Here is a 15,637-nt window from a genome sequence, read left to right on the forward strand (position 1 = left end):
CGCAGTGCACTGCGCATGTGTGCGGACCTGTCTCTCTTGCTTTATGCGCAGAGTCTGATTTTCAGCACCCCCAAGAATCAAGTTTCACCCCATCCAGAACCTTCGATCTCGCCCCGCCCCTCCTCGCTGCAGCCCCCCTCCCCCAGGTGCTCTCTGCCTTTCCATCCTGATGTGAGACTGTCTAAGGGATGGGGACTGTTGTGTCCCCCTAGATTAGACAGGCCAGGCGCAGCTGGCACGGCGTGCAGAGCGTTTCTTTTCGGAAAAATTGGGTTTGTCCCTAGTGCCACCCCTGGGTGGCTTCCCAGTCTGTTTCTTGGTTGCAGTGCCTCATGCATGGAGGATGGGCACCTTCAAAAGCAGCTTTTTATCTTTTTAAAGTAAATATGTGGCTGCTTCGTGATTCCCCATCAAAGCCTCAGCCCTGACCCGAGCTGGGGAGCGCAGTGCGCAGGCTCCGGCCGGCTTCCCACTTGACTTTCCGCAATCTGCAGAACTCGGGGGCCTGTCTGAAGTCGGGGTCAAGAGGCTCCTCTGGAGCCTGCGGGGGCCACTCCGGCCTCCCGGGCCTGCGCAGGGACGCTGCCTTCTTGCCCCACTTCCGCCCAGCCAGGGCCCTCAGAAAAGGGAAGGACATCGAGGCTCCTATTGGACGTCGCTGACCTTGTCCTGCCAGCTGGTATGGTCTCCCAGGTGTCTGCAGGATCTGCCCCCGCACCGCCCCTGCTCCATGGCACTTCCTCCCCACTCCAGCCCTGATGTCAATTCCAGAAAGAATAGCTTGTTCTCCAGCCCGGGGGATGTCCAGGCCTGGGGAAAGGCGGGTGTGGAACAGAGGAAGCACCCAGATCCCTGGAGGCTCCTTAAACCTCCTGCCAAAGACCCCCCCCCCCCATCTAGGGGTGCCCATCCTGCCTTCAACAACAGAGCAGGGGCCCGCTGGTATTCCTGACCAGGGAGGGGGACCTTTGTTGTCCCTTCTGAGCTCGTAAAATGAATCCTGCCACGGGAAGGAAATAGAGCTTGTGTATGTTTTGAAGCCCAGAGGAAAGAACAGAGGATGGTGTTGGGGTTCTCTGGCTACAAATATGCCACTTCCTTGCATTTATCATTTTCTCTGAAGTCCCACGGTTTTCAGACAATTAAATATCACTCAAAAGTTGGGTGCTCACCAGCAAAGAAGAAGGAGAGAAGGAAGTTCCAAGCCCCCAGGCCTTGAATCTGACCTTGACGCTTTTGCCAAGAGCCTTGGGTATTCCATGGGTCCAAGGTGCCCATTTCCCAGTAATAAAAATAGAGGGACCCAGGGAGAGGAGGGAGCTTGCGCGAGGCTCCCACAACCCAACAAAGTCATTCTGGGGTTCTAATGGTGAGATCTGTTTCTACAACTGGTTTCTCCCGTCCAAAGGTTTCTACTGCATTTCACGTCTTGTATGAAGGCCAAATCGGGATTCTGTCCTTAGATGATGCACATAAAAGAATCTCTGGAATTTTAATCCACTTATTCACTTCGTGAGCTTGGAGGATCATTCTAGCTGCTCAAATGTTCTGTCTTTCCACCAACAAAGAAAGATCAACCTCATTATCAGGTCAGTGAGATCATTAAGAATGGCAATGTATCCAGGTGCTGTGGTACATGCCTGTGATCCCAAAGGCTAGGGAGGCTGAGGCAGGAGGATCTCAGGTTCAAAGCCAGCCCCAGTGCCTTAGCAAGTACCACAGGAAAATAAAAAGAATGATATTGTATGAGGATGTGCCCAGCTCACAGCATGTGTGTTTCGGGGCTGCCCTTACAACCTCACAGACTAGGGGCTTACACAATAGACACTTATCTCCTCCAGCCTCCAGAGCTGAGATCAAGGTGTCATCGAGGTTGGCTGGAATCAGCTCTCCTGCTTGCAGTCTTGATGGGCTCACGTGAAGGCCTCCCTGTGCATCTGTTCTGACTTCCTCCTGCAATGGCACCAGACATTGGATTAGAGTCCATCCCAATGACCTCATTTTAACTTTTTTTCTTCTTTTGGTACTGGGGATTGAAATCAGGGGTGCTTCACCACTGAGCCACATCCCCAATCCTTTTTTTGTATTCTATTTAGATACAAGGTCTTGCTGAGTCGCTTAGGGCCTCGATAATTGCTGAGGCTGTCTTTGAACTTGTGATCCTCCTGCCTCGGCCTCCTGAGATGCTGGGATGACAGGCGTGTGCCACTATGGTGGCTTAATTCCCTTTTTAAAGACTGTGTCTCCAAATAGACACATTCTGAGGTACCTGGGGTTTAAGTCTTCAACATACGAATTGGGTGGGAATGATTGGCAGGCCCTGGCCTGTTGCTTCCCTGGGCCTGCTGACTTTATTTGTAAGGCCTTCAAGCTGAGAGTGGTTCGTACCTCTTTTAATGGTTGGAAAAAATCAAAAGAAAACTATTACTTAATATAAAATTTACAGTGTCTTTAAGAGGTCACACATCTTTGTTTGAGCCCAGCAGTCATGTCAAAGCCTGGGTGGTGTGTGGCTTATGAAACCTGGAGTATCACCTACCAGGAAGCCTGCAGTATCAACTAGGGGCCCTTTGTAGAAAATGTCTGCAGACCCTTTCTTTAGAAAAGCACCAATAGCACCTAATTTAAAATTCATATCCTCAAGCCAGGCATGGTGGTGCAGGCTGTAACCTCATATACCCTGGAGGCTGAGGCAGGAGGATTGCAACTTGGAGGCCTGCCTGGGCAACTCATGAGGCCTTGTCCCAAACAACACACACACACACACACACACACACACACACACACACACGCACACATCATGGGAGTCAGATGTATCCACTAGAAATCCAAATTATGAAATCACAAAAAACCCTACAACTGCCAATCAGTTCCTCGAGAGTCCCCTGACCAAGGCGTCCTCTTCTAAAAAGAAAAAGGAGAAGGAGGAGAGAAAAAAATTTCAAAAAGAACCAGACAGCCATTTCTTTAGAAAAACCCTGTGGGAACTGGGTGCAGTGGCTCATGCCTGTAATCCCCACTACTGGGGAGGCTGAGGCAGGAGGATTGTAAGTTCGAGGCCAGTTTGGGCAATTTATGGAGATCCTGTTCCAAAATAAAAAAAAAAAAGGGTTGAGGATGCAGCTCAGATGGACCCTGGGGTCAGTCTCAATACAAACAAAACAGATGGAAGGAAGGAAGGAAGGAAAGAAGGAAGGAAGGAGGGAGGGAAGGAGGGAAGGAAGGAAGGAAGGAAGGAAGGAAGGAAGGAAGGAAGGAAGGAAGGAAGGAAGGAAAGGAGAATAACTCGGGGAACATGCAATGCATTCAGCATAAGGAATGACTGACCTGGAGACTGTCCAATAGCCACACACCTAGAGCAGGGCGTGGAGTGCAAGTTGTCAACCTACCGTGGCTTGCACCAAGGACTTGAGCCCTCATCTGCACCTTGGAGATACAGTCATCTTCTAAATCCAAGCAAAGGCCAAAATAATCCATTTCCTTTGAAATCCTCTGTGTTTTATTTTATTCATTTAAGAACATTCATCCGGGGGCTGAGCTGTAGACTCCTGGCCTCCTATGTCCAAGGCTCTGGGTTCAACTCCCAACACCGTGAGAGAAAAAAAAAAAAAAAAATCCATCCGCAAAGGGTGCTATTGGTTTCCTAAATCCATCAGACGGGTCGATGACTCAAAAAAAAAAAAAAAGGTAAAGGAATTCCGAGAGGTGGGCAGTCCTTCCCTAAGTGGGAAGTGACAGCAACAAACTCCCAGGAGGAGAGTCTGATCATCGCTGTGGCCGTCAGCCACAGTGAAAGGCACACAGTAGGAGCTCAATAGCCCTCAGTGGGCAGGGGATGGGCTCCGTCCCATCCATCTGTGGCTTCAGCCAAACTCCCTCTGGCTCTGCGCGAGGCATTTGGCTTCTCCGCTTCCTTCCGCTTTCTCCCAGGATGCCCGATGGGTCAGAGGCTGCTCCGGGGTTCCTGGGTCTGCTGACCACCGTATGCTTCATCTTTTCAGTACCTACTCATCACCCACTGAGCGCCCATTTGTCATTCACATCTCAGCTCTGAGGACAGACACATCAAGGAAAGCTTCCCAGGCCCAGCTTATTCTTAGATGCCTCACGGATGCATCTGAGTTCAGGGGGCTTGGGCATCCGTCCGGGTGACAATTTGACCTGGAATCCCATTGTCCCATTTTTGAGATGAAATCCTCATAGCACACGGGTGCATCTTCATAGGGGTGTGTTTCCCTGCCTGGAGACTCTCTCCTCCTGCAGACTGGGAACCCCTTGAGAGCAGGGGTCTATCTGTTTGGGGCATCCCTGTATTTTTTTTTTTTTTCTCTGTGCTGGGAATGGAATCCCGGGCCTCTTGCAGGTTGGACAAGTGCCCTGCCACTGAGCTGCAGCCCAGCCCCCATCCCTGCTGTTCTTAGCACTTGGCACAGGGCTTGGTGCCAAGGCGGGATTCTGCAGATACTCACTGGATGGATGGATGTCAGTCAATAATGGAAGCATGAAGAAGGGCAGCGTTCAGCTTGGAAATTCAGCTTGAAAAGGAAGGACAGATTCAAGCTGATTGGACAGTCCTCTGTGTCTGTGGGTTCCCGTGTGGGGATTCGACCAAGCTCGAATCGAAAACCTTTGAAAAAGAAATCACATCTATACTGAACACATAAGGACATTTTTGGAGAATAACCACTAGACAACACAGTGTAACAAATGTTTGCTTAGGGTTGGCAGTGTGGTCCGTACTCTAAGCAACCTAGAGATGATTTAAGTATGCAGAAGGGTGTGTAGGTTGTATTCAAATACTATGCCATTGGGGGGGGGGGTACCAGGGATTGAACTCAGAGGTGCTTAACCACTGAGCCACATCCCCAACCCTTTTTTCTATTTTATTTAGAGACAGGGTCTCGCTGAGTTGCTTAGGGCCTCTATAAGTTGCTGAGGCTGACTTCAAACTCGCAACCCTCCTGCCTCGGCCGCCCAAGCCTCTTGGGATTATAGGCGTGTGCCACCACACCTAGCCCTATGCCATTTTATGTAAGCAACTTCAGTGTCTGCAGATTTAGGTCTCTGAGGGGGGTACCTGAACGGGTTCATGATGGGTATCATGGACTACACTGGCTTTGAGGGTATTGAAAGGACACTATGTATAGAGACACCTACATGGTTCTGGAAGTCAAGAGAAAGATCTGCCCAGATATAGACCTTTAGAAATGACCGGCATGGTGATGTTTCTTTTAGGAGCCCTGGGAACAAGGAGAACATGAATACTGAAAAGACAGGGGGACGAGACTCGGCTAATCCTCTGCACCTCCACGCCTTATCTCTGCTCATGAGTAGGCCGAGTAGGCCGCCTGCTCCTGCTGCCCCCACTGGTGGGTGCAGTCATAAATAAACAAGAACAGAGACAAGAAGTTTATGCCCTTTGGGGCTCCTGGTTCTACTTGATGTCATTGGACACCAGTTTGCTTTTCTTTAGAGCCTGTTTCTTTTGAACTGGCCGCTGCAGTCTATAAAATTTTAATGCATGGATTTCCCATTGTTGGAGTGTCCGTGGGGCACCAGGCTTCCTGTTTCCCCATGGCATGCCTGCGCCAGCCAGGAAAGGAGCTGGCTGGGAGGTCTGGGGGTGGCTGCTCTGTTCTTGGATATGCAGATGGAATCTCAATCCCCATAAATAATAGCAATGACAGGCGTGCGTCAAACTTACTGTGTACTGGGGCTGTGCGCCTGATCTGTATTATCTTCCAACAACCCTATAAAGCAAGGATCATTATAGGTCCTATCTGAGGGAGGGACGGGGTGCTGGGGATAGAACCCAGGACCTTGTATGTGCTACCATTGAGCTATAACCCAGCCCCCTGATACTGTTTTAAAAGGAAGGTAAAAAGTTCTGGAAGGGTCCAGGGTCCTACAGCTGGTAAGCAAACTGCAGGTGGGGGTGGGGGACACAAATATTGGACTCCAAAATTCCCTCTCTTTTTCTAAGAAATTATAGAAGGCTTTTTTTTTTTTTTTCAGTTTCTTAAAATTCTGCATTTTTGCTGGACATGGCGATGCATACCTGTAATCCAGGAGGCTGAGGCAGGAGGACAGCAAGTTCAAGGTCAGCCTGGGCAACTTAAACCGAGGAGCTGGATATGTCTCATTGTTACTTTGAGATTTGGGAGTGTTTTCATGATGCAGAATGGCTAGGGGCTGGGGGGTGCCTCCTGAGTAGGGTTTTGTGGAGTTACAAAGGTTATTGACCTCCAACTGCAAATTGGCTTGGCCCTCTGGGGTCCGCCCCCTCCCTCCCTGGGGTTTTGTTCTTGTCCTTTCTCCTTAGCTACCGGGGGCCTTGTTCCACAGGGACAAAACAAACAGGGGCTGTCAGGGCAGAATTGGCCTCTTCAACTGCACAATGATAAGTAGGGGTGGAAACATGACCCCAATAATTCAGACACGGATGTTAAAACACTCAGGACACAACCCCGAGGTTTACCTAAATTATCTGCGTAATTGCCTCCATTTTCAGCTTGGATTTGGGTTCTGAAAATCCTAGGCATTCAAAATGAAAAAAAAAAAAGAAAGAAAGAAATAATGAGATTCTCATTTAGGCCAAAGTCGGAGGGAGCCGGAGCCACGTCGCCATTAGAGAAGGACAGGCCCCTGGGTTTTGTGATGAAGCCCCAGGGATCCATGGGTAACTCTCCAAGCCTCAGTTTCCCCTGCCTGACCCTCCAGGCTGTTATCTGGAACAGGGAGGGAGGGAATCTGGGAAGGAAAGAAAGAAGGAAAGGAGGGAGGGAGGGAAGAAAGAGAGAGAGAAAGAGAGAAGAAAATTATTGCAGCTTCTTTTGTGCTCAGTGAATTGCTGGGAGAATTAGTGACCTTATGTCTCCTCTATTCAGCCTAAAGAAAAGCAAGCCACAGAAAAAGCCATTCAAAAGGGCATGTTGGCCTTTGTCACCCAGCTTTAGTCCTCCTGGGTTTTGCTGGGGGGAGGGGTGGAGTGGAGTCTAAAACAAACAAATCTCCCTTCACCTGGAGTCTCTGCCCTCCCCTTCCTTCCACTCTGCCACCCTGAATGTGGGCTGAGCTGCTGTAAACCGAGGCCACCTCCACCCTGTGCCCAGCAGAGCCTTTCCTCAGGACCCTGTGTCCCTGCCAGGCACAGTGGCACATGCCCGTCATCCCATCAGTTTGGGAGGCTGAGGCAGGAGGATTGCAAGTTCAAAGCCAGCCTCGGCAACAGAGAGGCGCTAAGCAACTCAGTGAGACCCTGTCTCTAAATAAAATACAAAACAGGGCTGGGGATGAGGCTCAGTATCAGAGATAAATGCTGCTAAGTGACTTAGACCAACAGTGGGTAAACATTTTCTGCAAGAGGATGAAAACTAAATATTTCCTGTTTTGGGTATAAAGGGCCTCTTGTTTGAACAAGACAATATGTAAATGAACAGGCATGGTAGGATTCCAAATAAAATTTTGTTTATGAATCCTAAAATTTGCAAAGCAGGCCATTTTCAATGTCATTAGGTATTGTTCTTCTTTTGATTGTTTTTCCCATTGTAGCCTTTTAAAATAACAGAAACCGCTGGGGTTGAGGCTCCGTGGTACACAGCACTTGCCTAGTGTATGTACAGTCCTGGATTTGATCCCCCACCCCCAGATAAAAATAAAATAAAGTGAAATAGTAAAAACCTTTTCTTATCTCATAGGCTGCATGAAAACCAGTGGGCGGGGTTGGTCTGCAGGCTGCTGATTGATGCCACCTACGGCTGTTTGTGCCCCTGGAGCCCTTTGAGGACTGCAGAATGGGCTGCAAACAGGCAAAGTCCAAAGTGACCCCCACCCCCGGGGAGCTAAAGGAGACTTGGAGGGCAGGCTTGGCCCCCGCTCCTCATCCAGCCCAGCGCCTCTCCTTTGCAGTCCTCCCTCTACCTGGTTCAGTGAAGCTGGTGCAGGGGGCCCCTGCCCTCTGGTTGCCTGTACTCTTGTAGGGACACACTGCACACCTGGTGCTGTCTGCTCCACAGAAGAAGTCAGAGAACCCGAGAACCTGCAGTGGGAGACCCAAGCCAGCCTTGGAGGTTAGGGAAACCTTCATGGAGTGACATGGACATCCATGTTGGCATTAACCAAGAGGACGATGGTGAGGGGAAGCTGGGGGTGGAGCTCAGTGGTAGAGGACTTGCTGCTTAGGGTGGGTGAGGGCCTGGGTTCCATCCCCAGCACTGAAAATAAATTAAAATTAAAAAGGTGGAGCTGGGGACATAGCTCAGTTGGTAGAGTGATTGCCTCACATGAACAAGGCCCTGGGCTCAATCCCCAGCACCACAAAATAAATAAATAAATAGATAAAAAGATAGATAGATAATTTAAAAGATGGTTTGGGGATTCGGGCTAAGGCAGTGGTTCTCAACCAGGGCTGATTTATTTTACCCCTCCTCCTCTTCCCCCAGCTGGATTCCTGACAATGTCTAGAGGCATTTTTTTTTTTTATTATTGTTGCCATTGAACAAGAGGATGGCACTGACATTTGACAGGTCGGAATCAGGGATAAATGCTGCTAAGCGACTTGCAGTCCCAAGTCAGCACTCTGCACAAAGAATTATCCAGTTCAGAATGTCAACAGTAGCCAGGAGTGGTGGCATGCACCTGTCATCCCAGAGGCTCGGGAGGCTGAGGCAGGAGGATCACAGGTTGAAGCCAGCTTCAGCAATTTAGGGAGGCTGTGAGCAACCTAGTGAGACCCTGTCTCAAAATGTAAAAATAAATAAATCAATCAAAATAAAAATGGGGTGGGGATGTGGCTCCAGGGTTAAGCACCTTCTGGGTTCAATCCCTGGTGTAAATAAACGATTTTTTAAAATAAATAATTAATTTTAAAAATGTCAACTGTGCCCAGATCAAAACAAAAACAAAAACAAACAAACAAACAAACAAAAAAAAAACAGTCTAAAGGAACAGTATGCAGATCTTGAGTTGGGGAGGAGAAAAATGTTGACTTGGAGTTGATAGTGCCATCCCAAATAATTGGGCAAAGTGTGATCACACTATCAATGAAGCAGGGGCCAGATCAGACAAGCCTTAGGACCAGGGAGAGGGAGTCACTGAAACCGGAGGCTGAGGAGGCCCTGAGACCAGTCTTGCTGAGGGGTGGCCAGCAGATCTCAGGAGAGGACAGCAGAAGGCCCATCAGACCAGAATGGCCACTGGTGAGCAGAAGCTGCAGCTGGCCAGATCACTTGAGACCCCCTCAGGAAGTGTGTGACCAGGAGAAGGACTCCTAGGAGGACAGGCAGCTGGAATGCCAACTTCCTCTTGGGCATCTAGGAGCGTTAACCCATATTCTAAATCCCTGTCCAGTTGGTTGAATTAAATTGCTGGGGCCGGCTGAGGCAGAAGGATCATGAGTTCAAAGCCAGCCTCAGCCACTTAGCAAGGGGCTAAGCAACTCAGCCAGACCCTCTTTCTAATAAAATATAAAAAAGGAATGGGGATGTGGCTCAGTGGTTAAGTGCCCCTGGGGTCAATCCCTAGTACAAAAGAAAAATTAAAATTTAAAAATAAAAAATGAAATTGCCAGGGATTGGTGCAGTCAGGATGAATGACAAAGCAACTCTCCAGGACCCTCTGGAGGAAGGAGAGCTACCTAAGCAAACTCTGCCCTTATTGGAATGTAGCCTCAAAAGTCCAAAAGGGGAAGGAACAGGAACTATTGTTGCTCTTCACAGCATATCTGCTTGCATGTTTGTAGATTTCATTGTTTCTACTTTTATTTTATGAGGAATTGAGACCCAAAGCAAGCCAAGAGCTGCACCACGGCTATGTCCCCAGCCCCTGTATCTTACCTTTATTATCATTATCAACATCATCATCATCACTATTATTATTATTATTATTATTATTTTGAGGTGCTAAGGATTAAATCCAGGGGCGAAGGCATGCTAGGCAAATGCTCTTCCGACTTACATCCCCAGATAGCTTACTTTCAGAGAATGGCCCTAATTTTTGCTTCACTAGAATGCAAAATCCCTAAGAAAAATCATTTCTCAATAATTGTTGAAGGAAGAAAGGATAATAAATCAATGCGACAGATTCCCTGGGTTGGAAAAGCCCCATGCACTTCCCCCAGACCACCAGCAGATGACGCCAGAGGAAAGGCCTAGCCGAGGTGAGCCAGGCTGGCAGGCAGTCCTTGCCATTTCTATACCCCTCCTGCCCTGAGCTCTGCAGAACAGGTAGCTCAAGGTGATACACTGCAGTCCCCCCTTCCTGTTTGACTTCTCAGCCCCCAATTCAAAGAGAAGAAGGTTTCAAGAAACCACGGAAGTAACACCAGGAGGACTTTAGTGTCAACCCAAACCATCACAGAAGTGACATGTGACAATTAGAGAAAAGGCACCGGTCCCCTACTCCCAGCAGGGCAGACAGTCACATTTTCTTTGTGATCTCCTTTCAAGACATTGCGGGGGGGTGGGTGGGGGGAAGTTAAGAGTAAAATAGAGATTGGTGGTAAATTTGTTTGGGGGGGCTAGGATCAGTGGGAGGTTGATTTAGAGATAAGTAGGTAGCTTAGCTTACATCAGCTGTTCCCAATCAACCTGGCCTTGACCCCAGGGAAAAACAATGCATCTCTAAGTGGCCAAGCAGGACCCAGAGGGGTGTATTAAGACAGGCTTTAGGGTTCCTACTTTTATCAGAGGGGAGAAAAGAGGAACCAGCCCTACTTCTGGAACATTCTGCAATGTCTAAGATGTTTCTTTTCGTGTTTGTGAATGTCCGTGTGCTGTTCATATGTTTTGCTGAATAAAAAGTGAAGGAGACATAAGTCAAGAGAATAATAGAAATTGCACCCACTGTCTGTCACCTCTGCTTTCCAATTAGAGGGGTCACCTTCCAATCAGAGTGGTGGCTAGGCATGTTAGGACTCAACCCATAGGTGTGGTAGGCTTTGTTGGGTGATAGAAATACAAGGAATTATCTGCATTGAAAGGGTACCATTCTTCACCTTGTTATTTTTTTGCCCTGGGGAAAAAGAAAGACTCAAGTGACCCTCAGACTCCAAATTCTCTCTCTCTCTCTCTCTCTCTCTCTCTCTCTCTCTCACACACACACACACACACACACACACACACACACTACCTTCCAAAATTCAAACCCCCAGTTACACCAGGGGGCTTCTTTAGTCAAAGAACTAAGATCCAAAAATGATCCCAAAGAGGAAAACTGCCCACATTAAAACCAAACTGTTATGATGTATGTAGAGGCCAAGGGAGCCCCAACCTTGGCCCCTGTCGCTCCTTTTACCCTTGATCTTGAAGTAGGAGGCGTCTAGTAAAAAGTAATTTTGTTTTATGAAAAGTGGTTCCCTTTTATTACCTGTGATATGGAGGGAGGGTGACCCCAGTAACAGGAAATTAACACAGAACGCAGTGGGGGCGATAATGACTGTGCATAATCATCTGGTTGATAAGTTAATATCATTAGTTAATCAAGCAATTACATAGTGCCTGAGGTCCCTGGGGTCTGTAAACTTAGCTTCCAAATGTGTGGGGGGGGGAGTTAAATTCTGCTTAGGGAGGACCATCCCAAATGTTCCCCCTCCACCATTTCTTATTGTCCCCTGAGAGTAGAGCGGTTCTTAATTTGGTTAAGAATTTGGGAGAAATTATAAGGTCCCCTCAAAAATCCACGTATGCACAATAACCACCTTTGCGTTTTCAGGGCATTCAACTGAGCAACCCCACCCTGGAAGCGGTCCATGAATTCCTTGCTGCGGGCCTTGGGGACAGGGGGTCCTGGGGGAGGAGGATTGCTATTTGGCCACCGCACTGTCAGCGCTGGCTCTCCGCCAGGGGTAGGAGGGTTGGGGGCTGGGAGTAAAGACCGGAGGCGGTTGACAGTACAAGAGTGAGGGGCTCCTGGTCCCTGGCATAAAAACAGATAATAAGCTACATCCAAGATGCCGGCTCTGGGGACCCGGGTGGAAGACATCGTGCTAAAGGGGCAGGAAGGAAGTTCGCTTCCAAGTGTCCTGGACGCTTGGGGGGTGGGGGGGAGCTTACAGAAGCCGGGGACGCTGGTTCCTGGACCCGCTGTGCGGGCGGGAAGAGCACCCGGGCGAGGGTTGGTTGAGGCGTCCGGGGAGGCAGCTCCGCAACCCGAAACCACAGTCCAGGTCCTTAGTGAGAAACCCAAGGGGCACGGGGATCGCATTTCAAAAGCTCCAATAGACTGGCTCACGGGGGTCTTGGGACCGGGATGGCTGAGGGTAGAGGGAGTGGAAAGCCGGACACTTGGGCGGTACCGGGCCGGGTTCTGACGCCCCTCTCCAACCCCTACTTTTGCCCCCCATTCAGGGTGCAAGGGCCCGATTTCATCCCAGCCTCTGGGCACAAAGAGCCCTGCGTTCGGGATTTAGGCGCTATTTCCTACCCAGGGAATTAGTTTTCACCCCTATCCAAGTGGGCACCCAGACCCGGCCTTGGCTCTCCAGGTGTGTGGGGCCCCGGCTGCGCGCTGTGCGCTGAGCACCCCTTCCGCACTTTCCTGGGAGAATCCATCTCTCTACTAGTTGAGTCCTTGACTTCCAGTTGGAAGTAAGGAGTTGGAATTAATAGGGCAGGAAAAACTATTTGCTTAGGTTCCTAGAAGCAGGTTAGGATCGAACCAGAAGAAGAAGAAGAAAAAAAAAAAAAAGAAAAAGAAAAAAAAGCAAATAATCCTTGTGCCTGGAGAGTCCCCACCTGCAGACCACATATAGTGCTCGGCCTTCCCACCTGGTTAGAGAGAGCGCAGCAAATGCTGGGGACTTGGGGTAGGATATGAAGCGGATGGAGGAAAGCCCGCGACATCCGCAGCCAAGTCTTGCTCCCCGACTTGGCAGGAGACAGAAACCGTGTAGTTAGCATGGTCACCTTGCTGTCCCTGGCGGGCGCCGGCGCTATGCTCATTCCCTCTCGCTCGCAGCTTCCCTCCGGCTCAGATCCAGCTGCAGGCATTTTAAAATGGGGTTTTCCGCACGCGAGTCACCTCTGTCTTAATCTACCTGGGATCGAAGGCCCCAAACCCCAGGATCTTCACCCAAATAGGTGTTTCAGGACGCAGAGGAGAGTGGGACGCCGAAATAAAAGCTGTACTTCCACACTGCACGACAGATTCACGAAGAAATTAAAATGTTCTTTTAGAGAGACAGAGACACACCCAAACCCAGAGCACATCCATATACTTCTCTACATCCGGGACATACAGCGGGTAAGTGTTTCATCTGAATTAGGAATTGTGATTAGAGAGAATTCTAGTTCCATAATCCCCCCCACACCCACGGGTGTGATCTTGGGTAAAATGACTGAACTCTTCTGAGACTCAGTTTCCTCCCTTGTAAAATGGGGATAAAAAAATCGTACACAACTTATAGGGTTAATAGTGAGGACCACACGAGGTCACTTTTGCTGGGTGCTTAACCGAGTGCCTGGCGCGTGCACGTGGCCCTTGTATGCCAACTATTTTTATTATCGTTGTTCTGTGTACTTTGAACGCCGACATCTGCAACATATACTTCTTGATTATACGCATCTTGATTATAAAACAACCAAATGCATCTACATCCGGAACTGTCTTGCGCATGAACTTCTAAATCCAAATTGGAAGAGACGGCGACAGATGGAGCGCTCACAAGTACACGCAAACACACACGTATCCTTTCTAACACCTGCAGTTCCTGGCCTCAGAAGGAGAACACCCCAGGAGCTACCCAAAGGTACCTCCAACTAAGGCTCCGTACATAGAGCCCAGGTCGCCGTTTGGGCTCAAAGCTACACACTCCAACAGTCACTCTCTTGGCTGGGTGCCGTGAGGTCAAATTTGGAAACCAGCGAGGCAGAAAGTGCGCGGACGCAAAGCGTTTCAAGCGTTTTGCAGCGCCCGAAGGCGGCTGCCTGTCTGCTGGCTTAGGGGAAACGTCTGAACCCGGGTTTTCCTTCTTGGATGGAATTTTTTTTTAGGGCCTACTCGTCGGGAACTTTCCCCACACACAGAAAGGGCGGGTCCCAAGACAGCGTAGATCCAGAGACAGGCCCTACGCACGCACACACAGTCGCCGGCTTGCACACACCCCTCGCTCCTTCGGGGCTGCGGGGACCCGGGGGGGGGGGGGGAGGGAGCGCAGGGTCGTGACCCCTGCCTCTGCCCGAGCGCGCCCTTCGGCCCCAGCAATTAGCGCCGGGAGGTCAGCAGGAACCCGGACGCCTTTGCCCGCGGCTCAAAGCACAGCCAAAGGCGACCCTACCCCTCCCCTCCGCGGGTCTCAGACGCCAGGGCGCTGCCCGGCTTGGAGCCGACCTTTCCAACGGGCGGGGACCGGAGGGCTCTGGCCGGCACCCGCATTTGTCACCTTAAATCTACACATCACCGAATCGCTCGGCCCTGCAGGCTTTGCTGACCACCGCCGGGGGCTATTCGAACTGCTGCTCCCGCGAGCCGTGGCCTTTGTCCCTGTAGACGCTGCCAGGTTAAAGAACGAAATTTTGCTGTGGTTAAAGTAAGAAAGCCGAAGGCAGTTGGACCCAGGGTAGAGTTCGAGGTGTGAATATCGGGGAGAGGGTCCTTTCTCTATCTGCTCATCCCGAGTTCAGGTTATGCCCTGCCGGGGTAGGTTTCCACTTGGCGAGAGAATTATGAGCGACGGTCCCCTCCCTGAATTTCCAAACATTCTTTGGAAACCCAAAGGACAGGGCTGTTTTTCTCATCTGAGGCCCAAACAGGAATGAAAGTGATATCCAGGAAAGAGACGACAGCCGCTTCTTCCGAGGGGAGTGGGGTCGGCGTGGGGGTGGGGTTGCGGGCTGGAGGTGGCGGGGACGAAAAGGGGCAAAGGTGAAGCGCCCAAGTTCCGGAACCCGGGAGGCGCTGGGGCGCCTAGCCAGAGGCGGCTACCAGGGCGCATTTGTGGGCCAGACAGATAGGTGGCACTCGAAGCCCGGAAAAAAAGGCGAAGGCGCCTGCCCTGAGTGGCCTCGGCGGCCGCCGCCGCCACCATAAAGCCCGCGGCGAGATTGCGACCGGCGCCAGGTGAGTAATAGGCAACGAAATCCAGAGAGATTGCAAGCCGTTCACCCCAGTCCATCAGCGCCAGGAGAGTTACTTATTAACATCGCTATATACAAATAAGATACACAGGAGATTAAAAAACAGTAAGGAGGAAGGAAAGCCCGCAGGAGAGGCCGGACACATGTTTGAGCACTGTCCCTAAATTTGGGGGGGGGGGGGAGTAGGGAGGAGGCAAGCGACCTGGGCTGGAAAAGGAACGCATTTTTCTCTCTTGGAGGCCGAGTTATTTTCTCCCCAATTTGGAAGCGCACAGCTGGGCGCAACCAGCCCACCACCACCGTGTCAGGCGCGTGGGCACCGAGCATTTTCGTTGCGTGGAGAACCAGCCCCCTTGGGCACCAGCCACCATGCGTCCCGCTGCACACCCTGGAGATCCCTGGCCCGGAGGGGGGTTGCTTTGACCCCAAAGATCTTCAGGCCCTCTAAGCTCCCTCCCCCCTCCACTCTGGTTGTCTTCCTGCTCACTCCCTGAGACAGCTCTGGAGAGGCCGTGGGGTCCCCACGTGCCTGACCGGGGATGGAAGGGGTTTTGCCCCCCTCTCCA

This window comes from Callospermophilus lateralis, chromosome 1 (genome assembly GCF_048772815.1).
Source record: "Callospermophilus lateralis isolate mCalLat2 chromosome 1, mCalLat2.hap1, whole genome shotgun sequence".
Lineage (NCBI taxonomy): Eukaryota > Metazoa > Chordata > Mammalia > Rodentia > Sciuridae > Callospermophilus > Callospermophilus lateralis.